The 23079-nt window shown below is 43.9% G+C and overlaps 1 protein-coding gene across 7 annotated transcripts in view; it reads right to left on the bottom strand.

The window, feature by feature from the left end:
- pacsin1b (protein kinase C and casein kinase substrate in neurons 1b) overlaps window positions 1-23079 on the bottom strand; it is a 406522-nt gene that overhangs the window by 307419 nt on the left and 76024 nt on the right. For all 7 annotated transcript variants that reach the window (XM_070858872.1, XM_070858877.1, XM_070858874.1 and 4 more), the window contains one exon: window positions 12998-13088. The gene's annotated coding sequence lies outside the window, so the exon portion shown is untranslated. The remainder of the gene's footprint in view (window positions 1-12997; window positions 13089-23079) is intronic.

Below are 23079 nucleotides of genomic sequence, written 5' to 3'. Positions count from 1 at the left end.
AACTGAAATGGACGGTGCTGCTATCCCGGGCTGAAATGACCCCCCTACTCGGTGCCGCTGCTATCCCGGGCTGAATGAACCCCCGGTGCCCCGGATATCCCGGGCCGAAAGACCCCCCGCCAGTGCCATATCTTCAGCTCCACTCAAACAATAACGTCTTATCTCCGCCGATTTTCTGAAGTGTCGTTAAGGTTTTTCAGAAGCATGCAGTGCGCCGTTTTAGAGAAAAAAAAATCGTACTTGGCCAAACTCGCTTCGATGGCAAGAAGTGGCGCACCCTGTAGGTTCCGCCCCCAATGACACCAAAAAAATAATCGGGAACAAAAAAAACGGACATATCTACTTTAAAATGGTGCAGAAACTTTGGCGAAACTTGCAGATTTCAGTCTGCTCCAAAAAAAAAACAGCGTAGGCCAAAGAAACGGCGCAGAATGGTGGCAAAATTTCAGCCCATGGACTTTAACAGCATCCCAGTTGAACACATGCTCCAGAACTAGACGTGCCTCTAGCCAAGCTGTTCCAGTAAAGCTACAACACTCGCATCTTCCGGGCAATGTGGAAAACTGCCCAGGTATGTCCTGTCTACACATTGCAGGACAAATCCAATCCGGCCAATTACTGCACCATCAATCTACTCTCAGTCATCAGAAAAGTGATGGAAGGTGCTGTTGACAGTGGTATCAAGCGGCACTTACTCACTAATAGCATGCTCATCGATCCTCAGTTTGGGTTCCGCCAGGACCACTTGGGTCCAGACCTCATTACAGCCTTGGTGCAAACATGGACAAAAGAGCTGAATTCCAGAGGTGAGGAGAGAATGACCACTCTTGACATCAAGGCAGTATTTGACCAAGTGTGGCATCAAGGAGCCCTAGTAAAATTGAAGTCAATGGGAATCAGGGGAAAAACTCTCCACTGGCTGGAGTCATACCTAGCACAAAGGAAGATGGTTGTGGTTGTTGGAGGTCAATCATCTCAGCCCCAGGACATACGAACATAAGAACATAGAACATAAGAATTAGGAACAGGAGTAGGCCATCTAGCCCCTCGAGCCTGCTCCGCCATTCAATAAGATCATGGCTGATCTGGCCGTGGACTCAGCTCCACTTACCCACCCGCTCCCCATAACCCTTAATTCCCTTATTGGTTAAAAATCTATCTATCTGTGACTTGAATACATTCAATGAGCTATCCTCAACTGCTTCCTTGGGCAGAGAATTCCACAGATTCACAACCCTCTGGGAGAAGAAATTCCTTCTCAACTCGGTTTTAAATTGGCTCCCCCGTATTTTGAGGCTTTGCCCCCTAGTTCTAGTCTCCCCGACCAGTGGAAACAACCTCTCTGCCTCTATCTTGTCTATCCCTTTCATTATTTTAAATGTTTCTATCAGATCCCCCCCTCATTCTTCTGAGCTCCAACGAGTAAAGACCCAGTCTACTCAATCTATCATCATAAGGTAACCCCCTCATCTCCGGAATCAGCCTAGTGAATCGTCTAAAGTGGACATCGCTGCAGGAGTTCCTCAGGGCAGTGTCCTAGGCGCAACCATATTCAACTGTTTCATCAATGACCTTCCCTCCATCATAAGGTCAGAAGTGGGGATGTTCGCTGATGATTGCAGGGTGTGCAGTTCCATTCACAACTCTTCAGATAATGAAGCAGTCCATGCCCTCATGCAGCAAGACCTGAACGACATTTCAGGCTTTGGCTGATAAGTAGCAAGTGACATTCGCATCACACATGTGCCAGGCAATGACTATCTCTAACAAGAGAGATTCTAACCACCACTCCATGACGTTCAACAGCATTACCATCGCAGAATCCAGCATCAACATTCTGGGGGTTACCATTAAACAGTAGACTGAACTGGACCAACCACATAAATACTGTGGCTACAAGACCAGGTGAGAGGCTGGGTATTCTGCAGCGAATGTCTCACCTCCTGACTCCCCAAAGCTCTCCCACCATCTACAAGACACAAGACACAAGTCAGGAGTGTGGTGGAATGCTCTCCATTTAGACCCTGCAGCCTGCTCCACCATTCAATAAGATCATGGTTGATTGTCTACCTCAATTCCTCTTTCCTGCACTTTCCCCAGATCCTTTCATTCCCTTAGTATCCAAATATCTATCGATCTGTGTCTTGAATATACTCAACTACTGAGCCTCCACAGCCCTCTGCGTAGAGAATTCGATCCTCAACTCAGTCCTAAATGGCCGATCCCTTATTCTAAGACAGTGACTCCTGGTTCTCGACTCCCCAGCCAGGGGAAACATCCTCCTTGCCAAGTCCTGTAAGAATTTTGTATGCTTCAATGATATCACCTCTCATTCTTCTGAACTTGAGGATATAGGCCTAGTCTACTCAACCTTTTCTCATAGGACAACTCCCATCTCAAGAATCAGTCTAGTGAACCTTCATTGCACTCCCTCTATGACAAGTATATCCTTCCTTAGGTAAGGAGATCAAAACTGTACTTCAGGTGTGGTCTCACCAGGGTCCTATATAATTGCAGTACGACGTCTTTGCTCTTATACTCAAATCCTTTAAGTCCAACACATCTTTTTGCTTTCTTAATTGCTTGCTGTACCTGCACGTTAACTTTCAGTGATTCGTGTACAAGGACACCCAGGTCCCTCTGAACACCAACATTTCCCAAGCTCTCACCATTTAAAAAATACTCTGCTTTTCTATTATTCCTATCAGAATGGCTAACATCACATTATATTCCATTTGCCATGTTCTTGCCCACTTAGCCTGTCCTTATCCCCTTGAAGCCTCCTTGCATTCTCCTCACAACTTACATTCCCACTGAGCTTTAAATCATCAGCAAACTTGGATATATTACATTTGATCCCCTCATTCAAATCATTGAAATAGATTGTAAATAGCTGAGGCCCAAGCACTGATCCTTGCGGCACCCCACTAGTTACAGGCTGCCAACCCAAAAACGATCAGTTTATTCTACTCTCTGTTTCTTGTCCGTTAACCAATTCTCAATCTATGCTAGTATATTACCCCCAATCCCATGAGCCCTAATTTTGTTTAATAACCTCTTAACTTTGAGGCAGTTTATCAAATGCCTTCTGAAAATCCAAATACACCACATGCACTAGTCCCCTTTTATCAATTCTGCTTGTCACCACCTCAGTTAAAACAACAGATTTGTGAAACAAGTTCCCTTTCATAGAGCCGTGCTGACTCTGCCCAATCCTATTATTTTCTAAATAACTTGTTACCACCCCTTTAATAATAGGTTTAAGCAGTTTCCCTACTGCTGATTTCAGGCTAACTGGTCTGTAGTTCCCAGTTCTCTCGCTTCTCCCCCTTTCTTAAATAGTGGGGTCACATTTGCTGCCTTCCAATCCACAGGAACCGTTCTAGAATCTGTGGAATTTTGGAAGATGACAACCAATGCATTCACCATCTCTATAGCCACCTCTTTCAAAACACGAGGATGTAGGCTATCAGGTGCAGGGAATTTATCGGCTTTCAGTCCCATTAACTTCTCCAGTACTATTCTTTTACTAATACAGGTGCAACATCGAAAATCCGGAGTTCCGGAATCCGGAATCCAGACCGATTGGTGGCAGGGTCATCTGGAATCCGTAAAATGTTCCAGAATCTGGATCCGCCGACCCTGGGGCCCCACCGCTGCTCGACCTCAGGCCTCGCCACCACTTGCCTCGCACGCCGACGTTGCCCTTACCCTTGGGGCCTTCTCGTCGGCCCAGCCCGAACGCCTCCTCCGCGGCGGGAACCCGCCGCCCGCCCCCCCCCACCCTTTCTGATGTTCCAAAATCCGGTAATACCCGAACCTAGGCTAGGGTATTTCCGGTTTCGAGAAGTCAGAAAGACGATCGAAAGTCTGGAAAACCTGGAATCCGGAATGGCCTCCGTTGAGGGTTCCGGATTTTTGACGCTGCACCTGTACTCATTTCTTTCAGTTCCACATTGTTGCTAGACCTATGTTTCGCCATTATTTCCAGCAAAATTTTTGCGTCTTCTTCTGTGAAGGTAGACAAGTATGTGTTTAATTTCTCTGCCATTTCCTTATTCCCCATTATAATTTCTCCCGCCAGCCTATAAGGGACCCATATTTACCTTCGCTAATCTTTTCCTTTATACATACCAATAGAAGCTTTTACAGTCTGTTTTTATGACTCATTCCATTTTCACTTTCTTTATCAATTTCTTTGTCCACCTTTGCTGAATTCTAAAATCCTCCCAATCCTCAGGCATACTACTCTTTTTTTCAACATTGCAAGCCTCTTCCTTTGATCTAATACTATTTTTAACTTCTCTTGTTAGCCACGGTTGTACCACTTTTCCTGTGGGTTTTTTGTTCCATAAAGGAATGTATATTTGTTGTAAATTATGGTTTAATTCTTTAAATGCAAGCCATTGCTTGTCTACCGTCATACCTTTTTAAATGCAGTTTCCCAATCTACCTTAGCCACCTCACCCCTCATACCTATGTAGTTTGCTTTGTTTAGATTTAAGACCCTAGTTTTGGATTTAACTAAATTATTTTCAAACTCAATATAAAATGGTATTATATTATGGTCATTCTTCCCTAAAGGCCCCTGAATTACAAGGTTATTAATTAACCCTTTCTCAATGCACAATATTAGATCTAAAATAGCCTTTTCCCCAGTTGGTTCCTCAACATACTGATCTAGAAACTATCTTGTATATATATTCCATGAATTCATCCTCCACACTATTATTGCAATTTTGGTTTGCCCAGTCTATGTAGATTAATGTTCCCCATGATTACTGTATTACCCTTGTTACTTGTGTCTCCAATTTCTTGATTTATTATTACATTACAACTACGGTTTGGGGGCCTATAAACAACTCCCACCAATGTTTTCTTAGCTCCACCCAAACTGATTCCACTTCTTCATTTTCGAAGCTAAGATCCTTTCACTCTGCTGTCTTTATCCCATCCTTTATTATCAGGGCTACCCCTCCTCCTTTTCCAATTTGCCTATCTCTTCTAAAAGTTAAGTATCCTGGAATATTTAGTTCCCAACCTTGATCACTTTAGAACCACGTCTCCGTAATGGCTATTCGATCAAACCTATTAATTTCTTTCTGTGCTATTAATTCATCTATTTTGTTGCGAATGCATTCAGATATAGTGCCTTCAGCTTTGACTTACTTCTATTTTTCCCTGTTGTCACTTTACTCATTGATGCCTTATTACCTTTGTTACTCTCTTTGTCCCTTCCTGACCCACTCAGCTTATTTTTTACCCAAAACTCTGCTCTAGAGCCTTGACATTTCTCTTGCTGCTTTTAAATTTACTGTTTCCTGAATCCTCCCAGCCCCTAGGAGTGTGATGGAATACTCTCCACTTGCCTGGATGAGTGCAGCTTCAAAAGCACTCAAGAAGCTCGACACCATCCAGGACAAAGCAGCCAGCTCCATTGGCATCCCATCCACCACCTTAAACATTCACTCCCTCCACCACTGGCATACCGTGGCAGCAGTGTGTACCATCTACAAGATGCACTGCAACAACTCACTAAGGCTTCTACGACAGTATCTCTCAAATCATGACCTCTACCAGCTAGAAGGACAAGGGCAGCAAGCACATGCCCATCTCTTTTAAAAGAGAAGTATCCTGGAATATTTAGTTCCCAACTTTGGCCACTTCACCGCCAAGATTCCCTCCAGGGGAGTGGGCTAGCTGAGAGTCGGCACGGGCTCGACAGGCCGAAAGACCTTCTTCCATTCTGTAACCATTCTATGATTCTATAAGACGCACACCATCCTGACTTGGAAGTATATTGCCGTTCCTTCAGCGTCACTGGGTCAAAATCCTGGAACTCCCTCCCCAACAGCACTGTGGGATTACCCTCACCACATGGAATGCAGCAGTTAAAGTTCTCAAGGATGGGCAATAAATGCTGGCCTTACCAGCGACATCCACATCCCATGAACGAATGAAATAAACGAGGGATATTTGTTGGAAAGCGCAGGCAATAAGGAGCGATAACCCATTGATATGCAATGCCTAAGCGAAACTATCCTGCCTGTCATTTTGCATATTGTGTGGAGTGGTGTGTGCATGTATGTGATGCACAAAACATCACAATTGAGAGACAGGTTGGATAAACCAGTAGGTCTTTTCCTGGATGTCATTTTTTCTATGTTCAGAACCTGCCGAAGAAACTGGGAAGAGTGGCTACAGTCATTGTTGGTTATATTTGGTGAGTGTTCCAGGATCCAGAAATTATCAAGATAAGACAAACAGCAGTTCATATAGAACCAGAAAAAGTCACTAACAAGTCTATTCCTTCCATGGAGAACTTGCAAAATTAAGATCTCATTGTAATTTGTTAGTCTCCCAACAGAGGTGATTAGCCACAGGAATAACTGAAATTTATCCTGAACCCCAATCCCCTCCAGGTATTGATGCTACATAACTCAGTCTTAAACTGCCATATTCCATTGTTCCAAAAAGATTGAAGCCATCATGTTTCTTGGAAGTTTTGATCTTTATCCATCTTTTGTGCCTGTCATTCATTCAGCTCTTTTTAAAAAGAGTTAATTAACACAGCTATGTTGTGAAAACCATCACCATGAAGAAGGTGCTGAGGCCAAAAAATACCTCTAAAATGCTGTAGCCTCTGATTTTGGCTGTGCAGTGACTATTTCTCGGGCGCTAACTGGCCTACTAAGCCTACAATATGGCGGACAGGAAGCACATGCACATTTCAGGCCAGAGGTGCGCTGCTTTAACCCTGCTTCAGGCCTCCTTGCCAAGATTATTTTGTCGTGAGACAGCTATCGCCATCATGTTCTCAGGAAACCAGTCCTAGGATGCAGCAAAAAAGTTAAGTAACTTAGCTGCTCCTTCAGCCCATACATTAATAGGACCTAATTGCCACCGCTTCCCTATCAATGCTGCTTCCCAACCTCGAACACCTATTCACCACGCTCCCAGCACAGATCCTCAATCTCCACCAATCCCAACTCCCGACTGGCACCCCTGGCCTTCTCTCCCAATCCGATCCCAGACCCGGATCCACTTACCTGGAGGCAGCTACGACGTCATCAGCAGCCTGATGTTACCCAACACTTGACCAGCGGCTCCGATGTCACGCTGGCTTCATTATAATGATGCCCAAGGCCCAACATTGGGCGAGCCTCAGGCCACGCCATTCAGACGCAGGCGACATACCCTGCGCCCCTCCGCACCCCTAAAGATGGGCGTGCCCAAAATTTAGGGCCTACAAATTCAAAGGGGGCACAATGTTCTTGCACCTCATATCTAGTTTTATTATACATGACGATAGGGAAAGAATGACCTGACATCTTAACAGTGATATCCCAACAGCTGTCTCTACAATCCATCTGTAAATGGTAGCGTCGCAGCCAATCTCATTGAAAGCGTATTAATTACAATATGTGCAGCACCTCACAGGCTCTGCACAGTATTCAAAATATTGAGCAAGTCCTTGCATTTCCATTGCAAAGATTACACCAGCACACTGAAAATATTAAAAAATAGACTCACTGGCAGTAAAGCCTCAGTGATCGAATACAACAACAATTTTAAAAATCAAAATATATTTGCCTACTACGTACTTTATTTTGTTTACTGGGCACAGAGCCAGTATAAAGATAATAATAAACTGCGAACAAGTTCCATCTTGAATGCAGTGCTGCAGCAACCAATTTCTTCGAATAATATTTTCTCACCAGTCAGAACTAATTTCTCTGTCCAAGTATTATTCTGAGCTGTTACCATCAAATCCATTATCTTTATTAAACACGAAATGAATCTGGGCTAAAAATAAAAGGCATTCTGTCATCTATTTATTTCATCCCAGCCAATTGCAGAATTCATATTCCACACAAAACAGTAATGGGGGGTTGTAAACAGTACTAACAGGGGTTTTACACAAGTGCCAACAATTCCCAGCTTTACAGAAAACATTCTTGCAAAGCCCAATGTATGACTAGCAGCAAAATAGTCATTTTTAATTTTTAATGACCCAAGAGGTACAACTGCAATCAGTTGGAGTGATTATTAAATGATGAAAAAAAATACCCACCAAAATCACCGATGTTTAATTTTGTTTTCATGCTGCAGTTGCAGTCGATGTAATGATTCTGAAGCTAAGCTGTTATGTGAAACATCCATCACCTTCTGTACTCATCCCCATGCTCTTCAAACATTTTCTTAACTGGACATTAACTGTGTTTTTTTTAATAAAGAGTTTGATTAATCTAATGGTGATGACTGTAAGATGAAAACAAGATGGTGGCCCATTAGCATGCTCTGCCTTTCTGCTGGACTCAGCCATGCCACTTGTTATATATGTAAACTTGTATTTACCAGAGGGCTCATCCCCTGGAGTCCCAAGGGATCCCATAATCCCTTGGGAGCACAGGTATTTAAGGAGGCCTCACAGGCTGGAGGCACACTCTGGAGACCTGCAATAAAAAGACTAAGGTTACATGTTACTTTGAGCTCAGTGTTCAGCCTGACTCTTTCTCCATACATAACACCACTCTCCCTCCTTTTTCTCTGCTGCAGACATGGAACATCTCTATTGTGGAGCGTTTCTCTGCAGAAACAACATGAACCTGTGAAAATACCCCTGGAACCTTTCCTTCTAAATGCATCTTTCGTCACTAAAAAAAAAAAGAGGATGCTGCCAATATCACAGGAGGAGGTCGTAGAGACATTAAATAGGATGAAAATAAATAGAGGTACTTAAAAGGGTGGCATGGTTCAAAGTAAAAAAGTCACCTGGTCAGGATGGGATACATCCTAAGTTGCTGAGGGAAGTAAGGGAGGAGATAGTGGAGGTTCTGGCCACAATCTTCTGATCCTCCTTAGATAAGGGGGTGGTGCTGGAGGACTGGAGGATTGCAAATGTTACACGCCTGTTGATAAAAGTGGAGAGGAATAAACCCAGTAACTACAGGCCAGTCAGCATAACGTTGGTGGCGGGGAAACCTTTGGAGACAATAATCTAAGACAAAATTAATTGTCACTTGGAAAAATATGGGTTAATAAATGACAGCCAGCATGGATTAAATGCAAAAATTTGTCATATTTGACAAACTTGATTGAGTTCTTTGATAAAGTAACAGAGAGGTCTTATGAAGATAGTGCTGTTGATGTTGTGTATATGGACGTTCATAAGAGATGTTAACAAAATTGAAGCCCAAGGGATTAAAGGGCCAGTGACAGTGAGAATAGAAATTGGCTAAGAGACAGAAAGCAGAGTAGTGGTGAACAGTTGTCTTTCAGACTGGGGTGAGGAGTATGCAGTGGTGCCACAGCTCTTTTTGATACATATTCAAAACCTGGAATGATATACAAGGCATAATTTCAAAGTTTGCAAATGATACGAAACTCAAAAATGTAGTAAATAAATGAGGATAGTAACAGACTTCAGGAGGACATAGTCAGACTGATGAAATGAACAGACACCTGCAGATGCAATTTAACACAGAGAAGTGCAAAGTGATGCATTTTAATAATGAGAATGCAAGGTCATACAATTTTAAAGGGGGGGGGCGGTTCAGGAACAGAGGGAACCTGGGGGTCTTTGAAGGTGACAGGACAAGTTGAGAAGGCTGCTAAAAAAAGCATACAGGATCCTTGGTTTTATAAATAGAGGCAGAGTACAAAAGCAAGGTAATTATGCTGGACCTTCATAAAACATTGGTTAAGCCCCAGCTGGAGTATTGTGGCCAATTCTGGGCACCAAACTTTAGGAAGGACGTCAAGGTCTTAGAGAAGGTGCAGAGGAGATTTGGTACTCGGGATGCGGGACTTCAGTTACGTGGAGACTAGAGAAGCTGGTTTTGTTCTCCTTATAGTGGAGAAGGTTAAGGGGAGATTTATCAAAAGTGTTCAAAATCATGAACAATTTTGATTGAGTAAACAAGGAGAAACTGTTCCAGTGGCAGAAGGGTCGGTAACCAGAGGAGATAAGGCAATGTGAGGAGAGGGTTTTTTTTTAAACGCAGCAGGTTGTTAGGATCTGGAATGCACTCCTTGAAAGGGTGGTGGAAGCAGTTTCAATAATAACTAAGATAAATGAATAAATATATGAAAGAAAAAAAATTGCAGGGCTATGGGGAAAGGGCAAGGAAATGGTACAAATTCGATGGCTCTTTCAAAGAGCCGGCAGAAGCACGATGGGCCGAATGGCCTCCTTTGTGCGGCATCATTCTATAATTTTTGCCTCCTGGCAATCTGATTAACCCCCACCCAACGTATAGATGTTTAACAGCACTGAGAAATCTAGGATAATTGTATTTCATGATTTATTATACAACAAGTCACAGTAATCCTTACAACGAAAATTAAAATGAACCAACTTTCCCTATTATACCACAAGCTATGGTTCAGCCCACAAGTCTCCTCATAAGTGCTGTTAACTCATTCTCTTGACTGAAGTATCATGCTTGTGAGTAAGAGGCCTTTTACAGCTGATTTTACTTTCTTTCCCCAGGCAACACACATAAAATTGACCAACTCAACCCTTAGGAATAACTTACGTGGACTATCAAAACCTGGGATTCTTGTTGGGATGTTTCGTGCTCTAGATTTTTAAACAATAAATTATAATAAGAAACTGCAAATAAAGGAATACATGCGCTGGCACGTGTGTTCGAACTCGCACCAAGTCTCGCTCGCCCATCATCCCTGTGCTCGCCGGCTCCCGGTTAAGCGACGCCTCAATTTCAAAATTCTCATCCTTGTTTACAAATCCCTCCATGGCCTCATCCCTCCCTATCTCTGTAATCTCCTCCAGTCTCACAACCCCGCCCCGCCGATGTCTGCACTCCTCAAACTCTGTCCTCTTGAGCATCCCTGATTATAACTGCTCAACCATTGGTGGCTGTGCCCTCAGCTGCCTAGGTCCCAAGCTCTGGAACTCCCTCCCTAAACCTCTCCGCCTCTCTTTCCTCCTTTAAGACGCTCCTTAAATCCAACCTCTTTGATCAAGCTTTTGGCCATCTGCCGTAATTTATTCTTATGTGGCTCGGTGTCAAATTTATGTCCTGTCTTAAAACACTCCTGTAAAGCGCCTTAGGATGTTTTACTACATTAAAGATGCTATATAAATACAAGTTGTTGTATATATGCACTTGTTGCATTCATATTTCAAACCCATTTGAAAAGAAGCAGAATAAAGCAATACCTGCAGAATGATCATAAAAGAACATAGGCTCTAAGCAGGCATGGGGCGGGCAAGGTGGAGGCGGAGATTGTAGCAGCTCGGAAACCCAGAAATATGGGTATCCCGGAGGTCCTGCTGAATTTAAAGACCGGGACAGGGAAAAGAGAGAGACACACATCTTGGAGAGTGTTTGTGGATGTTGGGGAGGGCGGGGGGGAAAACACTGTGGAGGGCGGGGCTGGAAGACATTGCGGGAGGCGGGGTCAGGAAGGAACATCATGGAGGCCTGGGGGGTCGGGGGAAGGAGTGAAACGGGACTTCGTGGTGGGTCGGGGGGCGGAATATCATGGAGGCCAGGAGTGGGGATTGATGGGACAGAACAGCACGAAGGCCAGGGGACACCATGGAGGCTGAAGCGGGGCGGGGTAGAGCGAATGGGATCGAATGAAATGGGACATCATGGAGGCCAGGAGTGGGTGGTAGAGATGGAAAGGGACAGGACATCGTGGAAGCCTGTGGGAGAGGGTGGGGGGGAAGGGAAATAAGACGGAACGAGATATCATGGAAGCCAGGGGTGGGGTGGTGGGGTGGTGGAACAGGACAGGATGGAACACCGTGAAGGTCGGGGGAGGTGGGGGAATGGAATGGGACGGGACATCGTGGAGGTCGGGGGAGGTGGAGGAATCTTAAATTAGAGCCAGTTATGTCAAAAAACAAAAATTTTCATGAAGGATACAAGTTAGTAAATGGAATATCCTCCATCACAGGCATAGAAGCTGATGTCCACATATGATCTATTTCAGCAAATAAATAAATGCTTGAACCCTGTCTATATTAGCATCAGTACAGGTTGAACCTTCCTTATCCAGAACCCTCGAGACCTGGTCTGTTCTGGATAAGGGATTTTTCCGGACAAGGGGTGGTCACGTTAAATTGGATGGTACAGGTACTGAGCAAGGGAATATCGGGACTGGTTGGCTTGGAGCTAGGAGGGTGGCAGAAAGATCATTGGGGGGCGGGGGGGGGGGGGGGGGGAGGGGGGGACGATGGATCGCGGAGTCAGGTCAGCGATTGCGGGAGTCAGCAGTGAGGAAGGGCTGCAATTTGTTCATGTCGGAGTTCTGCGCATGCACCATCCGGGAATGGTTCTGGACAAAGGGTGGTTCCGGATAAGGGAGTTCTGGGGGTTCGACCTGTACCTCTGGAGGCAGTACTGCGTATGAACGGTTTGGCACTGGTGCTTCCAGAGCCACTGAAACCCATCTCATGAAAAGAGTTTAAGGGACCTGCAGAGACCAACTGCTGCTCATGGCAAATAAACAGATAATGTTGGGGGGGTGCTGGATACCAGGCTGCCATTTTACTCTGGATGTTTACATATTAAGCTCCACACACCCTCTCCCACAGGCCAACAATGTGGTTTTCACCCAAAATCAGAGAGGGTCTGCATCTTAAGTCACAAATGAGACTTTCCAGATCACACATAGTTACTTCAGAGTTATTCCATTATGAATGGGACTAATTCAGAGCTTTCCACAGAATCTCACTGAAAATAGTTCCACAAAATAAGACTGCTTTTAAAGTAATCAAAATTGAGTCAGCACCAATTTCATATCACCATACCTTTTTCTCCAGATGTGATCTCAATATTTTCCAAATCATATTGTAGATCCTACAATTATCGTGTTAAACAATGAAGCCATTATCCAATTTTCATGGGTTTTAAATATTACAACACAGTGTATACCACAACATCTCAACTGCCAGCAACCTGCACAGTAACCTGCTGGTTCCAAGTCTTGGCAGAAATATCTAATTAAACAGACATACCTTGTGAAAAAACAGCAAAGAGTTAGATTTCCATTCAAACTTCAATGTTTAATCACAGCCAAGTCGAGTGGGACAGGCACAGCTCCAGAACCTGAAACACAGAACACTGATATTAACCACCGCCTCTTGGAACAAGCTTTTTCCAAATAAAGTCACATGGAAAATGCAGCAGAGTCAAGGATCACCAAGCAAATTACAGAGGAATTTCACAGCCACCCAATCAGCTCGCCTGAGCTGCCGGGGGACTTGTAACAATGCAAAGGTGAAATGTTAACGTGGAATTGCATAAAACCTCTTGAATAACTGCAAGCATGGCCGTTGATGAGAAAGCTTTCAGGGTAACTGATTCTTTCGGATTAAATAATATCTAGTATTCAGTCCTGATGAACCCATTCAGATCAGAGAAAGGAGAAAGAATCTTTAATGACATATAACCTTGAACACTTAATATTGTGGATTAATGTTAAAGGCGAATGATCCACAACTTAGTTCTATTTTCTCATTTACTGGGAGCACACATATTTATTGGCCATCCCATGCCGTCAGAAGTGGTCAATTGTTGATTTAACCCCTACCACTTTTCCCCCCCATTTGTTTACATTTTTTTTACTACAATTATTTGTTTGCATTCATAGTACACATTATAAATGGCAATGTATACATTAGCTCCCGATTTAATACAGACAGTGTATCACTAAAACATAGGGTAGGTCTCTAATTAGCATTACTTTAATACTGACAGAAACCAGTTTACTCTCATGTCTTTTGTCTGGCACCGGCCGAGTACAAAATTCCACCTGTTCAAATTAGAAAGTGGATGTATTGGTGATAATTTTCCAACAGTCTATCGACTCTGGATCAGTTCCTCTGGACTGGAGGGTTGCTAATGTAACACCACTTTTTAAAAAAGGAGGGAGAGAAAACGGGTAATTATAGACCAGTTAGCCTGATATCAGTAGTGGGGAAAATGTTGAAATCAATCATTAAGGATGAAATAGCAGCACATTTGGAAAGCAGCGATAGGATTGGTCCAAGTCAGCTTGGATTTATGAAGGGGAAATCATGCTTGACAAATCTTCTGGAACTTTTTGAGGATGTAACTAGTAGAGTGGACAGGGGAGAACCAGTGGATGAGGTGTATTTGGACTTTCAAAAGGCTTTTGACGAGGTCCCACACAAGAGATTGGTGTGCAAAATCAAAGCAAATGATATTGGGGGTAATGTACTGACGTGGATAGAGAACTGGTTGGCAGACAGGAAGCAGAGAGTCGGGATAAACGGGTCCTTTTCAGAATGGCAGGCAGTGACTAGAGCGGTGTCGCAGGGCTCAGTGCTGGGAACCCCAGCTCTTTACAATATATATTAATGATTTGGATGCAGGAATTGAGTGTAATATCTCCAAGTTTGCAGATGACACTAAACTGGGTGGCAGTGTGAGCTGTGAGGACGACGCTAAGAGGCTGCAGGGTGATTTGGACAGGTTAGGCGAGTGGGCAAATACATGGCAGATGCAGTATAATGTGGATAAATGTGAGGTTATCCATTTTGGGGGCAAAAACACGAAGGCAGAATATTATCTGAATGGCGGCAGATTAGGAAAAGGGAAGGTGCAGCGAGACCTGGGTCTCATGGTACATCAGTCATTGAAAGTTGGCATGCAGGTTCAGCAGGCGGTGAAGGCGGCAAATGGTATGTAGGCCTTCATAGCTAGGGGATTTGAGTATAGGAGCAGGGAGGTCTTACTGCAGTTGTACAGGGCCTCAGTGAGGCCCCACCTTGAATATTGTGTTCAGTTTTGGTCTCCGAATCTGAGGAAGGATGTTCTTGCTATTGAGGGAGTGCAGCGAAGGTTCACCAGACTGATTCCAGGGATGGCAGGACTGACATATGAGGAGAGACTGGATCGACTGGGCCTGAATTCACTTGGAGTTTAGAAGGATGAGAGGGGATCTCATAGAAACATATAAAATTCTGATGGGACTGGACAGGTTAGATGCAGGAGGAATGTTCCCGATGTTGGGGAAGTCCAGAACCAGGGGACATAGTCTTAGGATAAGGGGTAAGCCATTTAGGACTGAGATGAGGAGGAACTTCTTCACAGAGTTGCTAACCTATGGAATTCCCTACCGCAGAGAGTTGTTGATGCCAGTTCATTGGATATATTCAAGAGGGAGTTAGATGTGGCCCTTGCGGCTAAAGGGATCAAGAGGTATGGAGAGAAAGCAGGAACGGGGTACTGATCAGCCATGGTCTTATTGAATGGTGGTGCAGGCTCGAAGGGCCGGATGGCCTATTCCTGCACCTATTTTCTATGTTTCTGTATACAAACATCAAAAAAGCACATAGAAACAAAATGTCCTGAGGCTGGGAGGCAGAGTGGAAAAAATGTTAATAGCCCCAAAACACAACTGCCTGGTAATACACAATTCCCAGTATTGCCAGGCAGTTGTGTTTTAGGGGCCATTATGAACATTTCACCCAGCCCCACTATATTTCATTTCTATGTGAGGTGCCACAATACTTTCAGTAATTGAGTAGCCTGCCTACATTCACTGTCCAGACTCAATATATGAAGAATGGCCATTTGAGTCAGGTACCAAGGTCTACTGACATATATTGACCCAAATGCATTATTGACTTCAGGAAAGATGAAGAGAAAATGGATTATTTTGAGGCCAAGTGTGCATCAACAGCATCAAACATCAACAAACATGGGACCCTAATTTTACATGTAAAAGCAGCTGTCAACATTTTAACAAACTTGGTTTCTTGAGTGGATCCAAAAGTAGGAGGGGTTTCTGAAATATAAATTTGACAAAGAAAAATACAATTTTAGATTTCTTTCCTTTTTTTGGGTCTCCCGTTATACCCCACCCAAGGAGGTAGCAAAAAATCCCTATCCATTAAGAGATACATGAGAACAGTCTGAGGTGATTACCAGAAGATTTTTCCATTCTTGCTTGGCCTGGTCTGGCCTGTGCTTGCCATCTGCCATCAAAGTAGCGGAAGTCAGGGGCAAATATTACAAAGGGAAAGATTGGGACTCACCATGAAGGGAAAGTGTTGGACTCCCCAGTGTGACACCAGTACACTGCACCACAAAAAAAGGAGAAAGGGATAGGCCGAGTAATTACAGACCTCTCAGCTCAACCTCAGTGGTGGGAAAATTATTGCAAAAAATCCTGAAAAACAGGATAAATCTACATTTGGAAAGGCAAGGATTAATTAGGCATAGTCAGCACGGATTTGTTAAGGGAAGATCGTGGTCTGACTAGCCTGATTGAATTTTTTGAGGAGGTAACCAAGAGGGTCGATGAGGATAGTGCATACGATGTAGTATATATGGACTTTAGCAAAGCTTTTGATAAGGTCCCACATGGTAGACTGGTCACGAAGGTTAAAGCCCATGGGATCCAGGGCAAAGTGGCTAGTTGGATCCAAAATTGGCTTAGAGGTAGGAAGCAAAGGGTAATGGTTGATGGATGTTTTTGTGACTGGAAGGATGATCCCAGTGGGGTTCCGCAGGGCTCAGTACTGGGTCCCTTGCTTTTTGTGGTATATATAAATGACTTCGATTTGAATATAGGGAGTATGATTAAGAAGTTTGCTCATGACAGTAAAATTGGTTGTATGGTTGATAACGAAGAGGAAAGTCATGGACTGCAGGAAGATATCAATCTACTGGTCAGGTAGGCAGAGCAATGGCAAATGGAATTTAATTCAGAGAAGTGTGAAATAATGCACTTTGGGAGGGCTAATAAGGAAAGGGTATACATATTAAATCGATAGGTCACTTAATAGTGTAGATGAACAAATAGACCGTGGAGTGTTTGTCCACAGATCCCCGAAAGTAGGCCAGGTGGATAAGGTGGTTAAGATGGCATACGGAATGCTTGCCTTTATTGGCCGAGGCGTGAATACAAGAGCAGGGAGGTTATGCTTAAATTGTATAATACTCTGCTTTGGCCACAGCTGGAGTACTGTGTGCAGTTCTGGTCGCCGTATTATAGGAAGGACGTGATTGCACTAGAGAGGGTGCAGAGGAGATTTACTAGTATGCTGCCTGGAATGGAGAATCTTAGCTATGAGGACAGATTGGATAGGCTGGGTTTGTTCTCATTGGAACAGAGGAGGTTGAGAGGAGACCTCATTGAGGTGTACAAAATGTTGAGGGGCCTGGATATAGTGGATAGCAAGGGCCTATTTTCATTGGTGGAGGGGTCAATTACGAGGGGGCATGGTTTTAAGGTTGATTGGTGAAAGGTTCAGAAGGGGTTTGAGGGGGGACTTCTTCATACTGAGGGTTGTGGGGGTCTGGAACTCACTGCTTGGAAGGGTGGTGGATGCAGAAACCCTCACCACATTTAAAAGGTGCTTGGATGTGCACTTATAAAGTGCCATACCTGCAAGGTTGCAGACCTAGTGCTGGTAATTGGGATTAGACTGGATAACCTCTTGTTGGCCGGCGCAGATACGATGGTAAGTACTGCAGGGAATGAACATGGCCAGGATGATCTCCTGGACTAGTTTCGATCACCTGGATGGATTGGAGAGGAATTTTCCCAGATTTTTTCCCCCAATTGGCCTGGGTTTTTTAATCTGGTTTTTGCCTCTCCCAGGAGATCAGATGGCTCCGGTTGGGGTGGAATGCAGAATGTTAGTGTAAGGGCTGTCGCAGTTGTGTGGGGCGGACTAGTTGGGCTGGGTGTTCTTCACTTTCCCGCCATTGTTCATAGGTTTATATATGTAAGGGAATTACAGTTGTAGCAGCCAAAGAGCAGACAGATAGGTGGTCAGAACACAATGCTGAAGGTAGTGAACAATTTGTATTAGGAGGATCTGAGGAATCGGTGATGGTATGGATGATAATTGCCTATTGTATGTAACACTTGCTGATGTAGGTATAGCACACGTATAATGAATTAAAACTGTTTGGGTAATTCATCCTCAACCTTAGTAATACATAACAAAACAGCAGAAGTCAGCAGTTACAATTTTGATTAAAAGTCTCTGAGGCAGAGATAAGAAAGCTAGTATTTTGGAACAGTTACTTCAGGCATCATATAGACGAGGGCAAAGTGCAAATCACGAACAAACACAATTAACATATGATGGGAGATGGGCAATTGCTTGTACCACTCAGAGCTAGTCCGATAAGAGATGACAAATCAATGTAACTCCGCTGATAGCGATAGACCTATTGATGATTTGGAGAGGGTAGCCCCTCTCCAAAACCTGTATCAATTATACTTGAAACCTCTTGTATTTTGAAGTTTCCACAATTGAACCTTCCCTTGCATTTGCTCAAAATAAAGCCGGTTGAACCTAAGGTTTTGTTTGTTTGATTCCATGGTTGTTTTACAGAGGTCAAAGGGCGAGGTGTCAATTTCCTGTATCAGGTAGTCCGCCCCGAGGAAGAGAAGTCTTCCTTTTACCCCAACAATATGTAAGCTTCAGGGCTGCTGACCGAGGGCCGTGCAGCTTTGTCGGCCAGCACAGACACAATGGGCCAAAATGGCCTCCTTCTGTGCAGTAGATTTCTATGTTTCTAAATGTTCTGACATGAGGAGTTACTCGAATCAACAGTGATATTATAGTCATCATCATAGGCAGTCCCTCGAAATCGAGGAAGACTTGCTTCCACTCTAAAAGTCAGTTCTCAAGTGACTGTGCAGTTCAATATGGGAATTACAGTCTTTGTCACAAGTGGGACAGACAGTGGTTGTAGGAAAAGGTGGATGGGGAGTCTGGTTTGCCGCATGCTCTTTCCGCTGCCTGCACTCATTTTCTGCATGCTCTCGACGATGAGATTCGAGGTGCTCAGCTCCTCCCCTGGATGCTCTTCCTCCACTTAGGACGGTCTTTGGCCAGGGACTCCCAGGTGTCGGTGGGGATGTTGCACTTTATCAAGGCGGCTTCGAGGGTTGTCCTTGAAACGTTTCCTCTGCCCACCTGGGGATCGCCTGCTGTGTAGGAGTTCCGAGTAGAGCGCTTGCTTTGGGAGGCTTGTGTCGGGCATGCGGACAATGTGGCCGCCCAATGGAGCTGGTCGAGGGTGGTCAGTACTGCGATGCTGGGGATGTCGGCCTGATCGAGAACACTGACGTTGGTGCATCTATCCTCCCAGGGGATTTGCAGGATCTTGCGGAGACATCGTTGGTGGTATTTCTCCAGTGATTTGAGGTGTCTACTGCATATGGTCCACGTCTCTGAGCCATACAGGAGGGTGGGTATCACTACAGCCCTGTAGACCATAAGCTTTGTGCCAGATTTGAAGGCCTGATCTTTGAACACACTCTTCCGAAGGCGACCGAAGGCTGCGCTGGCGCACTGGAGGCGGTGTTGGATCTCGTCGTCAATGTCTGCCCTTGCTGATAATAGGCTCCCGAGGTATGGAAAGTGGTCCATGTTGTCCAGGGCCGCGCCGTAGATTTTGATGACTGGGGGACAGTGCAGTGGTGGGATCAGATTGATGGAGGACCTTTGTCTTATGGATGTTTAGTGTAAGGCCCATGATTTCATATGTCTCAGTGAAGATGTTGACGATGGCTTGGATTTCAGCCTCTGAAGGTGCGCAGACGCAAGCGTCGTTCGCGTACTGTAGTTCGACGACAGAGGATGTGACGGTCTTGGATCTAGTCTGGAGGCAATGAACAGGTTCCCACAGTTTAGTTCCACTGCAATGGGGAGCTTTTTGAACATGAGGTAATAGGTGCCAATACGTGGGCAGGTGTCTTCCAACAGAAAATAAAATCAGTGGGAACAATGCACTGAACCCCAATGGTAGGTTTAGGGTGCTGTCTGTTGAGTTCATGGAGCAGATCAAACACCTGTTCTTGTGCACATTCTGAACATCAATTTCAATAGCAAAGGCAAAGGCCTAGGAGAAGATCATTTTGGACCACTAATCTAGGGCTCTTGGCCAGAGAATGGAATGTGTGAGGCGGGGGAGGGAGGAAAATTTGAACAATGAAATATCCATAATTATGTCCCTTAAACAGAAGGGGATAATGCTTGATTTGATCATTGAATGAGATCAAGATTTTTAAAAACTTAAATTATGAATCCATTGTTACAATATATTTCAGTTTAAATCACTTGGCAATTGGTTTAGGCAAGCTTAATAGCAGTATTAACTTTAGCAAGCATTTATCAGGCTGCTATAGGCGGTTAGATATCAGGCTACATCAGTACTGATGGATGCCAGGATCAAGAAAACCACAGTAATCGCACTTGTTATAAATTCAGGCTTCAATTATCAAAATGTATTTCAAAAGTAGACTGTAGATTTCTCAATGACCTTGTTTAAGTGATTGCTTCAGGATTGCTAATAAGACCTGTGGTTTGTCTGATGGATTTTATTTTTGAAACTCTATGATATTTATCCAAGGAGTTTTTCTGCAATATGAACAGTGCTTTTATAGATGTAAAGCCACACAAAGCAGAGCTGATTTAAGAAGTTGTACGAGAGAGCTACAGCGCTGGATCCTCCTCCTTCCATTGGAGGAGGACTGGGATAGGACTTACAGCTGTCACTCCAACTCTGCCGTCACTCCAATCCATTTGACTGGATCGGGGGTCACTACGTATGCAGGTGCACTCCCAGTGTGATCCCTGCCACAACAAGGGAGCCCCCTGCCTCTGCTGAAGAGGAAGATCAAAAAGTACTGCAGAGGGACACCTGCTGCAGAACGATGAAGCATCGAGAACCCATTTAAAGAGAGCAGAACTGTCCTGAACTCTTTGTAAATAGACCGAGGCCTTCAGAAAGTGAGTGATTGCAGCCTTCAGAGGGAAAGATGGCAACTACTAGGCTCCCTCCCATCAATCAACAAACTAGCAGGCCTTTTGCCACTGCCCTAGCTCTCCAAGCAATCCCTGGGGTCCATAGTAGTAATGGCGGAAGGAAGAGAAAGCGAGCGGATTTCTGGATCCTGCTTCCCCGTCGTCGTTTACATGTGGTTGGCCACCTTTCCTACTAGGGCAGTAGGAAAAAAAATCTAGTTCAGAGTAGGAATGTAACAATGGGCAGTTCTGCTCTCTTTAAATGGGTTCTCGATGCTTCATCGTTCTGCAGCAGGTGTAGTCTGATTTTCCACCACTACACCATCTAAAGCGGAGGAAAGTCCAGCGCATTGTGTCAAGTCAATAGCTTCAAGCTCATTGACAGCAATCTTTTAATATGTTCCATAGACTTTGTCTGACATGTTGGGGAGTATTATAAACCAATGACAGTTTAGTCAAATATTTTTTCTTTAATTTTATACAGCGATGATTGTGATGTCTAAGAACTGGTAGTCAGTTTTTATTGAAAATTTTAAAATCCAGGTTTGTCTCAGTATCTATTTTTATAACAACTTGCATTTATGTAGCACCTTTAACATAGTAAAACATTCCAAAGCACTTCAAGAGCGTTATCAAACAAAATTTGACATCATGCCACCACATAAGGAGATATTAGAACAGGTGACCAAAAGTTTGGTTCATAGAGGTAGGTTTTAAGGATGCCTTAAAAGAAGAGAGGTAGAAGATTAATGCAATAGTAAGGAGGAACATTAGCTTGGATGATGTGGAATCGGTATGGGTAGAGCTGCGGAACAACAAAGGGCAGAAAACGCTAGTGGGAGTTGTGTACAGACCACCAAATAGTAGTAGTGAGGTTGGGGATGGCATCAAACAGGAAATTAGGGATGCGTGCAATAAAGGTACAGCAGTTATCATGGGTGACTTTAATCTACATATAGATTGGGCTAAACAAACTGGTAGCAATATGGTGGAGGAGGATTTCCTGGAGTGTATAAGAGATGGTTATCTATACCAATATGTTGAAGAACTAACTAGAGAGCTGGCCATCCTAGACTGGGTGTTGTATAATGAGAGGGGATTAATTAGCAATCTTGTTGTGCAAGGCCCCTTGGGGAAGAGTGACCATAATATGGTAGAATTCTTCATTAAAATGGAGAGTGACATAGTTAATTCAGAGACTAGGGCCCTGAACTTAAAGAAAGGCAACTTCGATGGTGTGAGACGTGAATTGGCTAGGATAGACTGACGAATGATACTTAAAGGGGTGACGGTGGATAGGCAATGGCAGACATTTAAAGATCACATGGATGAACTTCAACAATTGTACATCTCTATCTGGTGTAAAAATAAAACGGAAGGTGGCTCAACCGTGGCTAACAAGGGAAATTAGGGATAGTGTTAAATCCAAGGAAGAGGCATATAAATTGGCCAGAAAAAGCAGCAAACCCGAGGACTGGGAGAAATTTAGAATTCGGCAGAGGAGGACAAAGGGTTTAATTAGGAGGGGGAAAAATAAAATATGAGAGTAAGCTTGCAGGGGACATAAAAATTGACTGCAAAAGCTTCTACAGATATGTGAAGAGAAAAAGATAAGTGAAGACAAATGTCGGTCCCTTTCAGTCAGAATCAGGTGAATTTATAATAGGGAACAAAGAAATGGCAGACTAATTAAACAAATACTTTGGTTCTGTCCTCATGAAGGAAGACACAAATAACCTTCTGGAAATACTAGGGAATCGAGGGTCGAGCGAGGAGGAGGAACTGAAGGAAATCCTTATTAGTCAGGAAATTGTGTTAGGGAAACTGATGGGATTGAAGGCCGATAAATCCCCAGGGCCTAATAGTCTGCATCCCAGAGTACTTAAGGAAATGGCCCTAGAAATAGTGGATGCATTGGAAGTCATTTTCCGACATTCTATAGACATTCTGGATCAATTCCTATGGATTGGAGGTTAGCTAATGTAACCCTACTTTTTAAAAAAGGGAGAGAAAACAGGGAATTATAGACCGGTTCGCCTGACATCGGTAGTGGGGAAAATGTTGGAATCAATAATTAATTATGTAAATAGCAGCGCATTTGGAAAGCAATGACAGGATCGGTCCAAGTCAGCATGGATTTATGAAAGGGAAATCATGCTTGACAAATCTTCTGGAATTTTTTGAGGATGTAACTAGTAGCGTGGACAAGGGAGAACCAGTTGATGTGGTATATTTGGACTATCAAAAGGCTTTTGATAAAGGTCCCACACAAGAGATTAGTGTGCAAAATTAAAGCA

The sequence above is a fragment of the Pristiophorus japonicus genome, chromosome 17 (assembly GCF_044704955.1).
Source record: "Pristiophorus japonicus isolate sPriJap1 chromosome 17, sPriJap1.hap1, whole genome shotgun sequence".
Taxonomy (NCBI): Eukaryota; Metazoa; Chordata; class Chondrichthyes; family Pristiophoridae; genus Pristiophorus; species Pristiophorus japonicus.
The sequence above is the reverse complement of the archived record's forward strand: the minus strand, read 5'-3'. Positions and strand labels throughout refer to the sequence as shown.